Source organism: Syngnathus scovelli, chromosome 15 (assembly GCF_024217435.2).
Source record: "Syngnathus scovelli strain Florida chromosome 15, RoL_Ssco_1.2, whole genome shotgun sequence".
In the NCBI taxonomy this organism is placed as follows: domain Eukaryota; kingdom Metazoa; phylum Chordata; class Actinopteri; order Syngnathiformes; family Syngnathidae; genus Syngnathus; species Syngnathus scovelli.
Window position 1 is genome coordinate 12471763 of NC_090861.1, and position 14576 is coordinate 12486338.

The 14576-nt window shown below is 46.7% G+C and overlaps 1 long non-coding RNA gene, 1 other non-coding gene and 1 pseudogene across 2 annotated transcripts; 2 read left to right on the plus strand and 1 right to left on the minus strand.

Annotated features, from left to right (window-relative positions):
- The first annotated feature begins 2687 nt into the window (after positions 1 to 2687).
- Positions 2688 to 2851, plus strand: LOC125982834 (U1 spliceosomal RNA). The gene has a single exon (XR_007486500.1). It is a non-coding gene; the product is annotated as a U1 spliceosomal RNA (small nuclear RNA).
- A 1286-nt stretch (positions 2852 to 4137) lies between these two features.
- Positions 4138 to 4281, plus strand: LOC125982844 (U5 spliceosomal RNA; annotated as a pseudogene).
- A 2530-nt stretch (positions 4282 to 6811) lies between these two features.
- On the minus strand, positions 6812 to 8573 carry LOC137840979 (uncharacterized). Its single transcript, XR_011088245.1, has 2 exons — positions 8298 to 8573; positions 6812 to 8162 (listed from the first exon to the last, which is right to left on the minus strand). It is a non-coding gene; the product is annotated as an uncharacterized lncRNA (long non-coding RNA).
- Positions 8574 to 14576: the final 6003 nt, after the last annotated feature.

Sequence of the window (14576 nt, forward strand, 5' to 3'; positions counted from 1 at the left end):
CACAAACTCCAGCGCTTTGTATTTTTCTCATGGCTCGGACAAACCAAAGCCGTATCTCATAGCTCGGACAAACCAAAGCCGAATCTCATAGCTCGGACAAACCAAAGCCGAATCTCATAGCTCGGACAAACCAAAGCCGAATCTTATAGCTCGGACAAACCAAAGCCGTATCTTATAGCTCGGACAAACCAAAGCCGTATCTCATAGCTCGGACAAACCAAAGCCGAATCTCACGTGTGTTTTTTTTTTTTTTTATACGCGTTTCACAACAACACAATCACACAACTTCAGGCCTTTAACTTACTTGTCCCCTGGTTCGTTGCACTGCCGGGTCCCGTCAATCCACCTCTGTCAGACGAAGGCAGACCTAAGATGCTGGCCCAGCGAAGAATTTCCTTCCCAGGTCTTTCTTTACCAGGTCCGGCTAATGGACGCTGGCCCGTCGACGGTGTACAGCGCGTCGTCCTCCGTCAGCCAGATGATGGGTATGAGGGATCCCGGGTTTCGGCACCAAAACGTTAGAGATTTGCTCACTCCAACTTATTTTGCAAGAACCACATGGGAGACAAGCAAGTTCTTTTAGACACCTGCAGGTGGAGAGATCACTCGCTACAGGAATGAAATCTAAAAGTCTCCTTCCTGCAAGGGCATATTTATTAGGAGGAACAGAGTGGGGGTGAGAGTGGACAGGTTTGGTGTACCCCCGGCCTCTGATAAGATCAGAGCAGGGGGTGTTTTACACTGTTGTGGGAAACAGAACAACTTTGATTGCTTCCCCTGCAGCTGGTCAATCAAGCAGAGGAAGCAACCACTTCATCTTACTCTGCATTGTGAGGGCAAGACAAGATTGATTTAATCATTATAGTTTACATTCCAACACAATCCTACGATAAAGATAACCTGGAAAACCCTAACAGAGTTAATTTAACTCGGGTGGTTAGATTACGGACGAATCTCCGAACCCGGCTAAAACAAACCCGTTACCGGGAAGCCGGGGGCACCTTAATGCAAGAGGTGCGTTTGACAGGTCATATGCAAAAGTTTCATTCATATGTAAAATAAATTTCAAGATTTTCCTTTATAAATCATTGGCTGTTCAGATCAGCAATATCAGTTAAACATATCATATAGCGGACAGAGACAAAGATAATTGAAAAGTGAAATGAAGTTCATGGGAGTTACAGATTTGTCAAGAAGAATGGTCCAATATACCTTCAACCAGAATCCACACTCTCATTGGAAGCTTTAGGAAGTATCTCGAGCAGTGGTTCTTAACCTTGTTGGCGGTACCAAACCCCACCAGTTTCATATCAAAGTCAAAGTCAAAGTCAGCTTTATTGTCAATTTCTCCACATGCCAAAGACACACAAAGAAACCGAAATTTCGTTCCCCCCTATCCCACGGTGACAAGACATGGCCCACAACAGACAAACAAGTGAACAAGTTTAACAAAAGCGTGCTGAATAAATAATGAATAAATAACAACAAATAAATAAATAAAAAAGAGGAGCAAAAAAAAAAAAAAAAAAGGAGCAAGTGCGCGTACAGCAGACATTCCAGAAAATAGCGCAACAGTGCCGCACGCTACGCAGAAGGGGGTAGCGAGTTCAGGGCCCTAACAGCCTGGAGTAAGAAGCTGTTGGCGAGTCTGGTGGTGCGGGAGCGCAGGCAGAACGTCAAACAAAGAGTGAGCCGGGTGACTCACATCTCTCGCAATCGAGGTTGCCTTGCGGGTGAGATGGGAGGTGTAAATGTCCTTCAGGGAGGGGAGCGAAGCACCAATAATCTTACCAGCCGTATTCACTATGCGCTGCAGGGCCTTCAAGTTCTGTTCAGTGCAGTTACCACCCCAGATAGCGATGCAACTGGTGAGGACGCTCTCAATGGTGCCACGGTAGAATGTAGACACGACTGCCTGAGGAGCACATGCACGCCTGAGCAAGTACAGGCGGCGCTGAGCTTTCTTTTCCAGTGACGAGGTGTTTGCGGACCAGGAGAGGTCCTCACTGATGTGCACCCCCAGGAACTTGGTGCAGCTCACCCTCTCCACCACAGCACCGTCGATGATCAGCGGCAGGCGGCGCTGAGCTTTCTTTTCCAGTGACGAGGTGTTTGCGGACCAGGAGAGGTCCTCACTGAACATGCCTGGAAGTCGATGCCGGTGCTTGGGGCCGTGTGGCGGTGAACTATTTATGTTATAGTTATTTGATATATTTGTCATTTTCAAAACTTGTTCAGAAAAAAAATATATTATTCAGTGGTAATGTTGGACGTTTTCAATAAATACAAATTCATACAGTTTTAGGGTTCTCAGGTTAAAAGAGGCAATGCATGATAGGCATGTTTTTGCCGATATATTATTTTTACTTTATTTTTTATGGTTTGTTATGGTTGCTGCCATCACCACTAGATGGCGACGAAGACAAAGGAGGTGAACAAAGGCGTGGGGGTAGGGGCAATGAAGGGTAGAAAAAGAAGCAAAGCATGGTGATAGTGTCTCTTAATCTATGTTTTACTTAATTTATAATGCTTTGGTTTTGTAATGACCAAAGGTACTTTTTAAACAGTTCTACGAATCCTGTTTCATCCACTGAGTGTGTATGTGTGCCACACGTTTTTAGCAATTAAGCCCGTGACTGAAGATGGCGTGTGCGGTAAAGACGTCGGCCCGGCAACTTGTACAGTTCATACCTACCTAGAAGGGGAGACACCATGATCAAGAAGGTGGTTCACCCAAAGTGAGGCTCAGCCATTGCACTCTGGTTGTGCTGACCTCTGCAAATTCCCCTACTGTGGGAATCTCAACTGCATTATTTCTGGTAGTGGGGGACTGTGTTCGCGCTCTCCTCTGGTCTTTCTGATGAAAACAAAAATTAAGCGCAGTAGTACGCACATGGAGTTGAAGTCTGCGATGCTGTGACACACTGAACGCTTTTGATTATGTAATTAACTGTACTCTGGAACTGTGTGTCAGGGTTTTCCAGATTATCCTTATCGTATGATTATGTTGGAATGCAGCCTGTAATAAATAACGTAGCTAGATTAGCTTTATGCTTATGTTGGAATGCAACCTGTGATAAATAACCTAGCTTGTCCCATCCTACACAAAGTCGTAAAACACCCTTTGCTATGTTTTGACTAGTGGTCAAGGGCTTTCTCTATTCAGTCCACTCTTACCCCCACCCTGTTTCTCTTAATAAAAATGCTCTTGCAGGAGCCGTGAGTCAGACCTCCATTCGAACATCGCTGTACGCACAGCGACAAATGGACTCTCCACCTGCAGGTGTCTAAAAGGACTTACTCGTCTCCCGTGTGGTTCTTGCAAAATAAGTTGGAGTGAGCGAATCTCTAACACTGTGCATTTGCTCGCTAAACTGTATTCACCAAATTAGTAAATGCAAAATAATATGTAATTACCACGTTCCTGACTCGTCATATGATATGAACGTGTCAAAACCTTTTTGTCGGCTGTAGGTCTGTCTTTTTAAGAATTCGCCGGATTTTTCCTCATACATCACAAGTATGGATTTCTAGAGAACAACTTTTACTTTCTAAAGTAAAATGACAGAAATATTTTCAAATGTCAAATATCAAACGCCACCAACGCAGTGGAGGTGAATTACACTCCAAACCATGCCAGCAACGTCAAAAGCCTCAATTATTTGCGACACAAGCGAGACATAGAGCATTTCTGAAGTTTGAAAAACCATTTGAGAAATTACGATCGTATTTTGTTTCCTGATTTGTGTTGAATAAAGTTATGAAATTACAAATTTTCAAATAAAACACAGGGATGGGATCATTTCCCGTTCTCTCAGACCAAAAGTACACGTACCAAGACATACAACTGTTTTTACCTTCAATAATCAAAATAGACGCCCAATATAATTGAAAGAACGAGCACCGTCAGTGTTCGATCAGATACCTACAATCCTGTGCGCCAACAATGTTTAAAGTAAGTGAGACATTAATGAACACAAAATACTCGTTTAAACATTCTATTTTGCTTGAGTCCTTGTAAGTATAGTAAATCCATCAACTTCTATTGTTTGTATGTTGCTGCAATTTGAGTGCGAGACCGCCTGTGAATTTAGTGAGACCAGCAGTGGGATGGCCCGTTTTGACTCAGATTTTCAGATACTCGTTCCTCTTCAGATCGAATAAATCTTTCGCCTTTTACTAAAGATTTCTGTGGAGAGGAACAATAAGAGTATATCATTTCCGTGGAGAGGAACAATAAGAGTATATCTCAATTTGTTGATGCTCTGTGAAAGCAGAGCGTTCTTTCTCTTTTTGCAACGGATAGCCGCCTATATCATACTCCGTGCAACAATCATACGTTCGCATAATTCATACCGGCACATATGTGAACATGTTCACATAAACAGAGAAATTATGCCGAGAATTATGGAGACAGCTTCCTGGACCTAGTCTACTCGGCGCAAAAGGGAGCTTTCAAAGCCACCCCCCTCCCCCATCTGGGGCTTTCTGACCATCTCACCGTTTTGCTTTTGCCCGCATACAGACAATTGGTAAAGGCATCCAGGCCGGTTCGGAGGCGGGTTCGGGTGTGGCCTGAGGGTGCCTCCAATGCACTTCGTGACTGCTTCGACACCACTGACTGGGACTTGTTTAAGCAGGCAGCCACCTACAACGATTGGACGGACATAGAGGAGTATACTGACTCTGTTACCTCTTACATCACGAAGTGCATCGATGATGTGACTTGCTCGAAATCCGTTGTCACTCGCGCGAACTGGAAGCCGTGGCTGACGGGGGCTGTCCTCAGACTGTTGAGGGCCAGGGACAAGGCTTTCAGAGCGGGGGACGAGGCTGGCTTGAGGACAGCGAGGGCCGACCTGTCCCGAGGCATCAAAGAAGCGAAGAAGGCGTTCTCGTGCAAGGTCTCCACCCACTTCAAGGACAGCAAGGACGCACGTAGCCTTTGGCGGGGCATTCAGACCATCACGGACTACAAGCCCGGGCCGAGGAGCTGTGAGGGCGACGTCCGTCTGCTGAACGATCTGAACCGCTTCTTTGCTCGCTTCGACGCCCAGAACAGCACTTGCCCGCTGAAGACCACTCCCCCCCCACACAAGCAGCCTCTGCGCCTCTCTGCCGACAGTGTGAGGAGGGCGCTTGCCGCTATTGATACCCGTAAGGCGGCGGGCCCTGACAACATCCCGGGTCGAGCGCTGAAGGACTGCGCTGGGGAGCTGTCGGGTGTCTTCACGGACATCTTTCACGTTTCCCTGCAGCAGCCCATCGTCCCTTCGTGTTTCAAGGCTGCCACCATCGTTCCTGTGCCGAAGAAACCTGCACCGTCCTGCTTCAATGACTACCGCCCCGTGGCACTGACGCCCATCATCATGAAGTGCTTTGAGCGGCTTGTCATGGAGCACATCAAGTCCGTTCTTCCCCCCACCATTGACCCTTTCCAGTTTGCGTACCGTGCCAAGCGGTCCTCTGAGGATGCCATCTGCTCTGCTCTCCACTCGGCCCTCACCCACCTGGAGAGAAAGGACTCATATGTGAGGTTGCTGTTTGTGGACTTCAGCTCTGCCTTCAACACCATTGTGCCGCAGCGACTCATCTGCAAACTCGACGAGCTGGGCCTCAGTACCTCCCTCTGCAACTGCTACTGGACTTCCTCTGTCAGAGGCCTCAGGTGGTGCGTGTTGGCGACAAAATCTCCGCCAGCATCACGCTGAGCACGGGGGCCCCCCAGGGCTGCGTGCTCAGTCCATTGCTCTTCACCCTGCTGACGCATGACTGCACTGCGACCTACAGCGACAACCGCATAGTGAAGTTTGCTGACGACACGACTCTGGTGGGTCTCATCACGAAGGGTGACGAGACTCGGTACAGGTCGGAAGTTGACCTTCTGACCACGTGGTGCAGGGACAACAACCTCCTGCTGAACGTCAATAAGACCAAGTAAATCATTGTTGACTTCCGGAAGGGTCACACAACACACCTGCCGCTGATCATCGACGGTGCTGTGGTGGAGAGGGTGAGCTGCACCAAATTCCTGGGGGTGCACATCAGTGAGGACCTCTCCTGGTCCGCAAACACCTCGTCACTGGAAAAGAAAGCTCAGCGCCGCCTGTACTTCCTGCGGAAGCTCAGGCGTGCATGTGCTCCTCAGGCAGTCGTGTCTACATTCTACCGTGGCACCATTGAGAGCGTCCTCACCAGTTTCATCGCTGTCTGGGGTGGTAACTGCACTGAACAGAACTTGAAGGCCCTGCAGCGCATAGTGAATACGGCTGGTAAGATTATTGGTGCTTCGCTCCCCTCCCTGAAGGACATTTACACCTCCCATCTCACCCGCAAGGCAACCTCGATTGCGAGAGATGTGAGTCACCCGGCTCACTCTTTGTTTGACGTTCTGCCTGCGCTCCCGCACCACCAGACTCATTTATTCATTATTTATTCAGCACGCTTTTGTTATACTTGTTCACTTGTTTGTCTGTTGTGGGCCATGTCTTGTCACCGTGGGATAGGGGGGAACGAAATTTCGGTTTCTTTGTGTGTCTTTGGCATGTGGAGAAATTGACAATAAAGCTGACTTTGACTTTGTCTTTGATATGAAACTGGTGGGGTTTGGTACCGCCAACAAGGTTAAGAACCACTGCTCGAGATACTTCCTAAAGCTTCCAATGAGAGTGTGGATTCTGGTTGAAGGTATATTGGACCATTCTTCTTGACAAATCTGTAACTCCCATGAACTTCATTTCACTTTTCAATTATCTTTGTCTCTGTCCGCTATATGATATGTTTAACTGATATTGCTGATCTGAACAGCCAATGATTTATAAAGGAAAATCTTGAAATTTATTTTACATACGAATGAAACTTTTGCATATGACCGTATGTGACCAAAGGTTTGAGGTCCAACCGAGACTTGAGCTGGGATCACTGGTTTCAGAGTCCAGAGTGTTCAAAGCAGGCTCAATTAACACAATTAGGACAAATTTATTAAAATCAATTCGGACTCACTTACCTACCTTAGATACCTACCTTGGATACTTACCTCAAATTGGTACCACGCCTCTGGTCCCCGGACCACGCCCACCTAAAAAATTAGAAAAGACAAAAATCAAAAAAATATATACGTAAATACTTACCTGAATAATCCATATACCTGTAGTACGAAAAATGAGAAACAAAAAATTAAAAAACAAAAATAAAAAACAAAACAAAAAACAAAACAATAAAATATTCAAAATCATAATTCACAATATCAAATCGTAATTGGAACACATTCATTGAGGCTAAAACCAATTTTATTTCCAAAAAAGAAAAAGTCAGAAACAAAAACTAAAATTTGAAATTAGAAACTCTAACCAAACAGAGACTATAAAAGGATGCGCAGCGCAAAAGACGCTCAGTGCGTGGAGAGAGAACAAAGAGAAAACAACTCAGCAGTAATTACAAACAGTAGATTTCAGCATCAATTTTATTTTTTGTTTGTTTGTGTGCCAGACCTGAGGAAGGCCCTAGCGGCCGAAACGTTGTCAAGGCACGCATACATTATATATTGGCCAAACAAAATCTAACAAAAGAAATTTTATTAAAAACTACTTCATTAAAAACAACCATATTAAAAACAATTTTGTTTGATAAAAACAAGTTTATTACATATATAACAAAGGCGAATTCCAGCCATGTAGCAAGGTTGGACCACGGTCCACTATGGCCGACGCCGCCGCTTTGCTCGTCAGAACCCTGGGCTGGACGCTGGGAGGTGTTCCGGACGGATGGACCGTGCTTTTGCCCCTGCTTCCAACAGGAAGGGGGGCTCCTACTGCAATCAGAACCCTGGGCTGGACGCTGGGAGGTGTGCCGGACGGATGGACCGTGCTTTTGCCCCTGCTTCCAACAGGAAGGGGGGCTCCTACTGCAATCCTGACCCTACCCCCAACCCTAAACCTAAACCTAAACCTAACCCTAACCCCAACCCCAACCCTAACCCCAACCCTTACCCCAATCCCAGTCCCTTTTTACGTCCCACCAGGAACAGAACTTCCAACAAGTAGGACAATTAACATAATTAGGACAAATTGGTTTTACTTTATTCAGACCCACTTACATCTAATACCTACCTGGATACTTACCTCCAATTGGAACCACGCGTCTGGTCCCCGGACCACGCCCACCTGAAAAAAGCAGAAAAAAATTGACAAAACGGAATAAAACAAAAATATAAACAAAAGTCACCAAATGTTCTCAATAATATAATTACAAATTTGCAAAAACCCAATATATAATCCACCTACCTATGTACTACTTACCTGTAGTTTGGACCGCAATCCGAGATCCTAGACCACGTCTATTTGAAAAACAAAAAACATCAAAAAACATGAAAAAAAAACAATTAAAAAACATTAGAAAACAAAATTAGTATGTTTACATTTCTATAATACCAATTCCAAGTTGACCAAATTATAATTATTTTGTTCAAACCTAATATGAAGGCTAGTTTAATTATGAAAATTAATTGAAAAATGAAAATATAAGCTAAAACACGTTACATTTCTAAAACGAAATTTCGAAAAACAAAAAAGATTTAAAACTTCAACCGAGCTGAGGGTATAAAAGGAATCCACAAGGCAAAGGGCCTTTAGTGCGAATTTGGACTGCAAGCAAGACACATTGTTGCACCTTACAAAACAAAAATAGTTTTTCATATAATACCTGATGTCAGGTGTGCCAGACCTGATGAAGGCTTTAGATAGCCGAAACGTTGTCAGGGCACACACTGCATATTGGCCAGAATAAATCAAAAAAGAAACTTTATTTAAAAAAAAAATAACTTTATTAAATATATGACAAAGGCAAATTCTGGATCCACAGCCATGGATCAGGGTTGGACGACGGTCGACTATGGCCGACGCCACCGCGTTGCCCGCCGGAACCGTGAGCTGGGGGCTGATTGGAATCCCGGATGGATGGACCGTGCTTTTGCCTTTCCCTCCTCTAGGAGGGGGGGCTCCCACCGTAACCCTAACCCTAACCCTAACCCTAACCTGACCCCATTTCCCGATAAGACAAAAACGTCAACCTGCAAGTTAAAATTTGAAAATAAACGAGTCAAAATTTGAACGTAAACACAAATTTGAACAATAATTGCAAATAAGCACTATTTGAGACCAAAAGCAGTTAAAAGTAAATACTTACCTCAAATAAAACCACAATACTCACCCAAAACAAAAAAATTTGCATACCTATCAAATTTGAATGTAAACAATTGCAAATAAGCATTATTTGGGACAAAAAAGCAAAAAAAGCAGTTAAGAGTAAATACTTACCTTAATTAAAACCATAATACTTACCCAAAACAAAAATATACTTACCTATTACGGAGATCACAAATCCACGCCCAATCGGTGCCTGCAAGAAAACAAGTTACTATGCTAAAGAAACAAGCGCAAATCGCTGGCTCCGCCCACTTGGAGGAGTGTATATAAGCACCGTTCGGAGCAGGAGCTCTCAGTCTCGATGCGGCCGTGGAGGAGGAAGCAGCTCCCCATGTGATGAAACTAAACTAAATTTAGATGCAATTCCTGTGTGCCAGACCTGAAGAAGGCACAAAAGATGCCGAAACGTTGTCGATGGCCACACAGATGAACAAAATCTAGCGCAAAATGACGCCGGTACAAAACCAATTGGAAACAAATAGTAATTTACCCACGCTCTACCCAGATAGGAGAGCGCATGGATGCCGCACAGAGCAAGATGCTCTCGCTCCACCCAGATAGGGGAGTCGATGAATTAGGTGCGAGGTACGAATATTTAGTTGAACGCAAGCGCAGCTGTCAATCTTACATGCCAAATCGAGACTCACTTATTAATTATATAACAAAGGCGACCGGATAGGTAAAGTGCAATCAAAAACAAACATACAATAAGCACAAACACGTGTTCAAGGTCAAAAACGATCTTTATTAAGCCCTAATTAGTCCTGGCCAGCATGGCGGGCGCGGCTGCAAGGGGCAGGATGCTCTGGAGCTGGTTGTGGGGTGCGGGCCAGGATGGTAGGACCGTGCCTTTGTTCTTCTCCTTCGGGGGAGGAACTCTTTACCTAATCCTAACTCGCCTGTGCCACCTCCAGTGCGCCACCCCCCACGTTTCCGGTTTCCATCGAGCTCCTGTTACGTCTGTGTGCTGTCCCCTAAACTGGTCCTATCCCAGCCCTAATCCTAACCTACCCCCCATCCTAACCTAACCCCTAACCCTAACCCTAACCCTAACCTTAACCCTAACCCTAACCTGACCCCATTTCCCGATAAGAAAAAAACGTCAACCTGCGGGTTAAAATTTGAAAATAAACAAGTCAAAATTTGAACGCAAACACAAATTTGAACAATAAATGCAAATAAGCACTATTTGAGACCAAAAGGCAGTTAAAAGTAAATACTTACCTCAAATAAAACCACAATACTCACCCAAAACAAAAAAATGTGCATACCTATCAAATTTGAATGTAAACAATTGCAAATAAGCATTATTTGGGACAAAAAAAGCAAAAAAAACAGTTAAAAGTAAATACTTATCTTAATTAAAACCATAATACTTACCCAAAACAAAAATATACTTACCTATTCCAGAGATCACAAATCCACGCCCAATCGGTGCCTGCAAGAAAACAAGTTACTATGCTAAAGAAACAAGCGCAAATCGCTGGCTCCGCCCACTTGGAGGAGTGTATATAAACACCGTTCGGAGCAGGAGCTCTCAGTCTCGATGCGGCCGTGGAGGAGGAAACAGCTCCCCATGTGATGAAACTAAACTAAATTGAGATGCAATTCCTGTGTGCCAGACCTGAAGAAGGCACAAAAGATGCCGAAACGTTGTCGATGGCCACACAGATGAACAAAATTTAGCGCAAAATGACGCCGGTACAAACCAATTGGAAACAAATAGTAATTTACCCACGCTCTACCCAGATAGGAGAGCGCATGGATGCCGCACAGAGCAAGATGCTCTCGCTCCACCCAGATAGGGGAGTCGATGAATTAGGTGCGAGGTTCGAATATTTAGTTGAACGCAAGCGCAGCTGTCAATCTTACATGCCAAATCGAGACTCACTTATTAATTATATAACAAAGGCGACCGGATAGGTAAAGTGCAATCAAAAACAAACATACAATAAGCACAAATACGTTTTCAAGGTCAAAAACGATCTTTATTAAGCCCTAATTAGTCCTGGCCAGCATGGCGGGCGCGGCCGCAACGGGCAGGATGCTCTGGAGCTGGTTGTGGGGTGCGGGCCAGGATGGTAGGACCGTGCCTTTGTTCCTCTCCTTCGGGGGAGGAACTCTTTACCTAATCCTAACTCGCCTGTGCCACCTCCAGTGCGCCCCCCCCCCACGTTTCTGGTTTCCATCGAGCTCCTGTTACGTCTGTGTGCTGTCCCCTAAGCTGGTCCTATCCCAGCCCTAATCCTAACCGATCCCCCATCCTAACCTAACCCCTAACCCTAACCCTAACACTAACCTGACCCCATTTCCCGATAAGACAAAAACGTCAGCCTGCAAGTTAAAATTTGAAAATAAACAAGTCAAAATTTGAACGTAAACACAAATTTGAACAATAATAGCAAATAAGCACTATTTGAGACCAAAAGGCAGTTAAAAGTAAATACTTACCGCAAATAAAACAACAATACTCACCCAAAACAAAAAAAAAAATGTGCATACCTATCAAATTTGAATGTAAACAATTGCAAATGAGCATTATTTGGGACAAAAAAAGCAAAAGAAGCAGTTAAAAGTAAATACTTACCTTAATTAAAACCATAATACTTACCCAAAACAAAAATATACTTACCTATTCCGGAGATCACAAATCCACGCCCAATCGGTGCCTGCAAGAAACCAAGTTACTATGCTAAAGAAACAAGCGCAAATCGCTGGCTCCGCCCACTTGGAGGAGTGTATATAAACACCGTTCGGAGCAGGAGCTCTCAGTCTCGATGCGGCCGTGGAGGAGGAAGCAGCTCCCCATGTGATGAAACTAAACTAAATTTAGATGCAATTCCTGTGTGCCAGACCTGAAGAAGGCACAAAAGATTCCGTAACGTTGTCGATGGCCACACAGATGAACAAAATTTAGCGCAAAATGACGCCGGTACAAAACCAATTGGAAACAAATAGTAATTTACCCACGCTCGACCCAGATAGGAGAGCGCATGGATGCCGCACAGAGCAAGATGCTCTCGCTCCATCCAGATAGGGGAGTCGATGAATTAGGTGCGAGGTACGAATATTTAGTTAAATGCAAGCGCAGCTGACAATCTTACATGCCAAATCGAGACTCACTTAATAATTATATAACAAAGGCGACCAGATAGGTAAAGTGCAATCAAAAACAAACATATAATAAGCACAAACACGTGTTCAAGGTCAAAAACGATCTTTATTAAGCCCTAATTAGTCCTGGCCAGCATGGCGGGCGCGGCCGCAATGGGTAGGATGCTCTGGAGCTGGTTGTGGGGTGCGGGCCAGGATGGTAGGACCGTGCCTTTGTTCCTCTCCTTCGGGGGAGGAACTCTTTCAAGATGGCGGCGCGTGCACACGCAGCGGCCACTCTCTGTCCCGTCGGTACGGTGATTTGTTCGTCTAATGAGTGTTCGTCCGACAGTCTTGTGTGTTCGTCTCGTCCGTGCTACAAGTACAGCAGGCAGGTTCTGCTTGACATCGGCAGAAGTGGGTTTTGCGGCGTTCTGGACTTTGAAGCGTCGACATTAAAGGCGCTCGGACTGCTACGTCCTGAAACGTCGCCGACCTCACCCGCTATTCCTCCCCCGGTTGGGAGCCGTCGGAAACGGTGTGCGAGGAGGCAGAAGAGGGGCAAGCGCGGAGGCGTCCGGGCCAGGCTGGCGGCCAACCCAGCGCGACCGGCGGTGCCCTCCATTCTTCTGGCGAATGTTCGATCGCTGGACAACAAAATGGATTACGTTCGCCTGCTGAGGTCTACGAACCGGACGGTGCGGAACTGCTGTGTGCTCGTGTTCACCGAGACCTGGTTGAGTGACAACATTCCGGACTCTGCAGTGCACCTGGAGCGGCTAGCGTGCTATCGGGCGGACCGTGCCATTGTACGAGGGGGAAAGTCGCGTGGAGGTGGAATATGCGTCTACATCCGAGAAGAATGGTGCCGGGACTCTGTGGTGGTATGTAAGCACTGCTCGCCGCTTGTGGAGTTTGTGATCATTAAGTGCCGTCCTTTTTATCTGCCGAGGGAATTTACCGCGATTCTGCTAGTCGCGGTATACATCCCGCCTTCCAACATCGAAGGAGACAGGATCGCGGCGCTTGGTGAACTGTACCAGGCTGTCAGTGAACAGCAAACAGCGCACCCTGACGGTTTCACCATCTTCGCTGGAGACTTCAATCATGCCAACCTGAAGTCTGTTTTCCCGAGGCTTCACCAGCATGTTCCTTTTCCGACACGTGGCGACAGCTTCCTGGACCTAGTCTACTCGGCGCAAAAGGGAGCTTTCAAAGCCACCCCCCTCCCCCATCTGGGGCTTTCTGACCATCTCACCGTTTTGCTTTTGCCCGCATACAGACAAATTGGTAAAGGCATCCAGGCCGGTTCGGAGGCAGGTTCGAGTGTGGCCTGAGGGTGCCTCCGATGCACTTCGTGACTGCTTCGACACCACTGACTGGGACTTGTTTAAGCAGGCAGCCACCTACAACGATTGGACGGACATAGAGGAGTATACTGACTCTGTTACCTCTTACATCACGAAGTGCATCGATGATGTGACTTGCTCGAAATCCGTCGTCACTCGCGCGAACTGGAAGCTGTGGCTGACGGGGGCTGTCCTCAGACTGTTGAGGGCCAGAGACAAGGCTTTCAGAGCGGGGGATGAGGCTGGCTTGAGGACAGCGAGGGCCGACCTGTCCCGAGGCATCAAAGAAGCGAAGAAGGCGTTCTTGTGCAAGGTCTCCATCCACTTCAAGGACAGCAAGGACGCACGTAGCCTTTGGCGGGGCATTCAGACCATCACGGACTACAAGCCCGCGCCGAGGAGCTGTGAGGGCGACGTCCGTCTGCTGAACGATCTGAACCGCTTCTTTGCTCGCTTCGACGCCCAGAACAGCACTTGCCCGCTGAAGACCACTCCCCCCCCACACGAGCAGCCCCTGCGCCTCTCTGCCGACGGTGTGAGGAGGGTGCTTGCCGCTATTGACACCCGTAAGGCGGCGGGCCCTGACAACATCCCGGGTCGAGCGCTGAAGGACTGCGCTGGGGAGCTGTCGGGTGTCTTCACGGACATCTTTAACGTTTCCCTGCAGCAGGCCATCGTCCCCTCGTGTTTCAAGGCTGCCACCATCGTTCCTGTGCCGAAGAAACCTGCACCGTCCTGCTTCAATGACTACCGCCCTGTGGCACTGACGCCCATCATCATGAAGTGCTTTGAGCGGCTGGTCATGGAGCACATCAAGTCCGTTCTCCCCCCCACCATTGACCCTTTCCAGTTTGCGTACCGTGCCAAGCGGTCCTCTGAGGATGCCATCTGCTCTGCCCTCCACTCGGCCCTCACCCATCTGGAGAGAAAG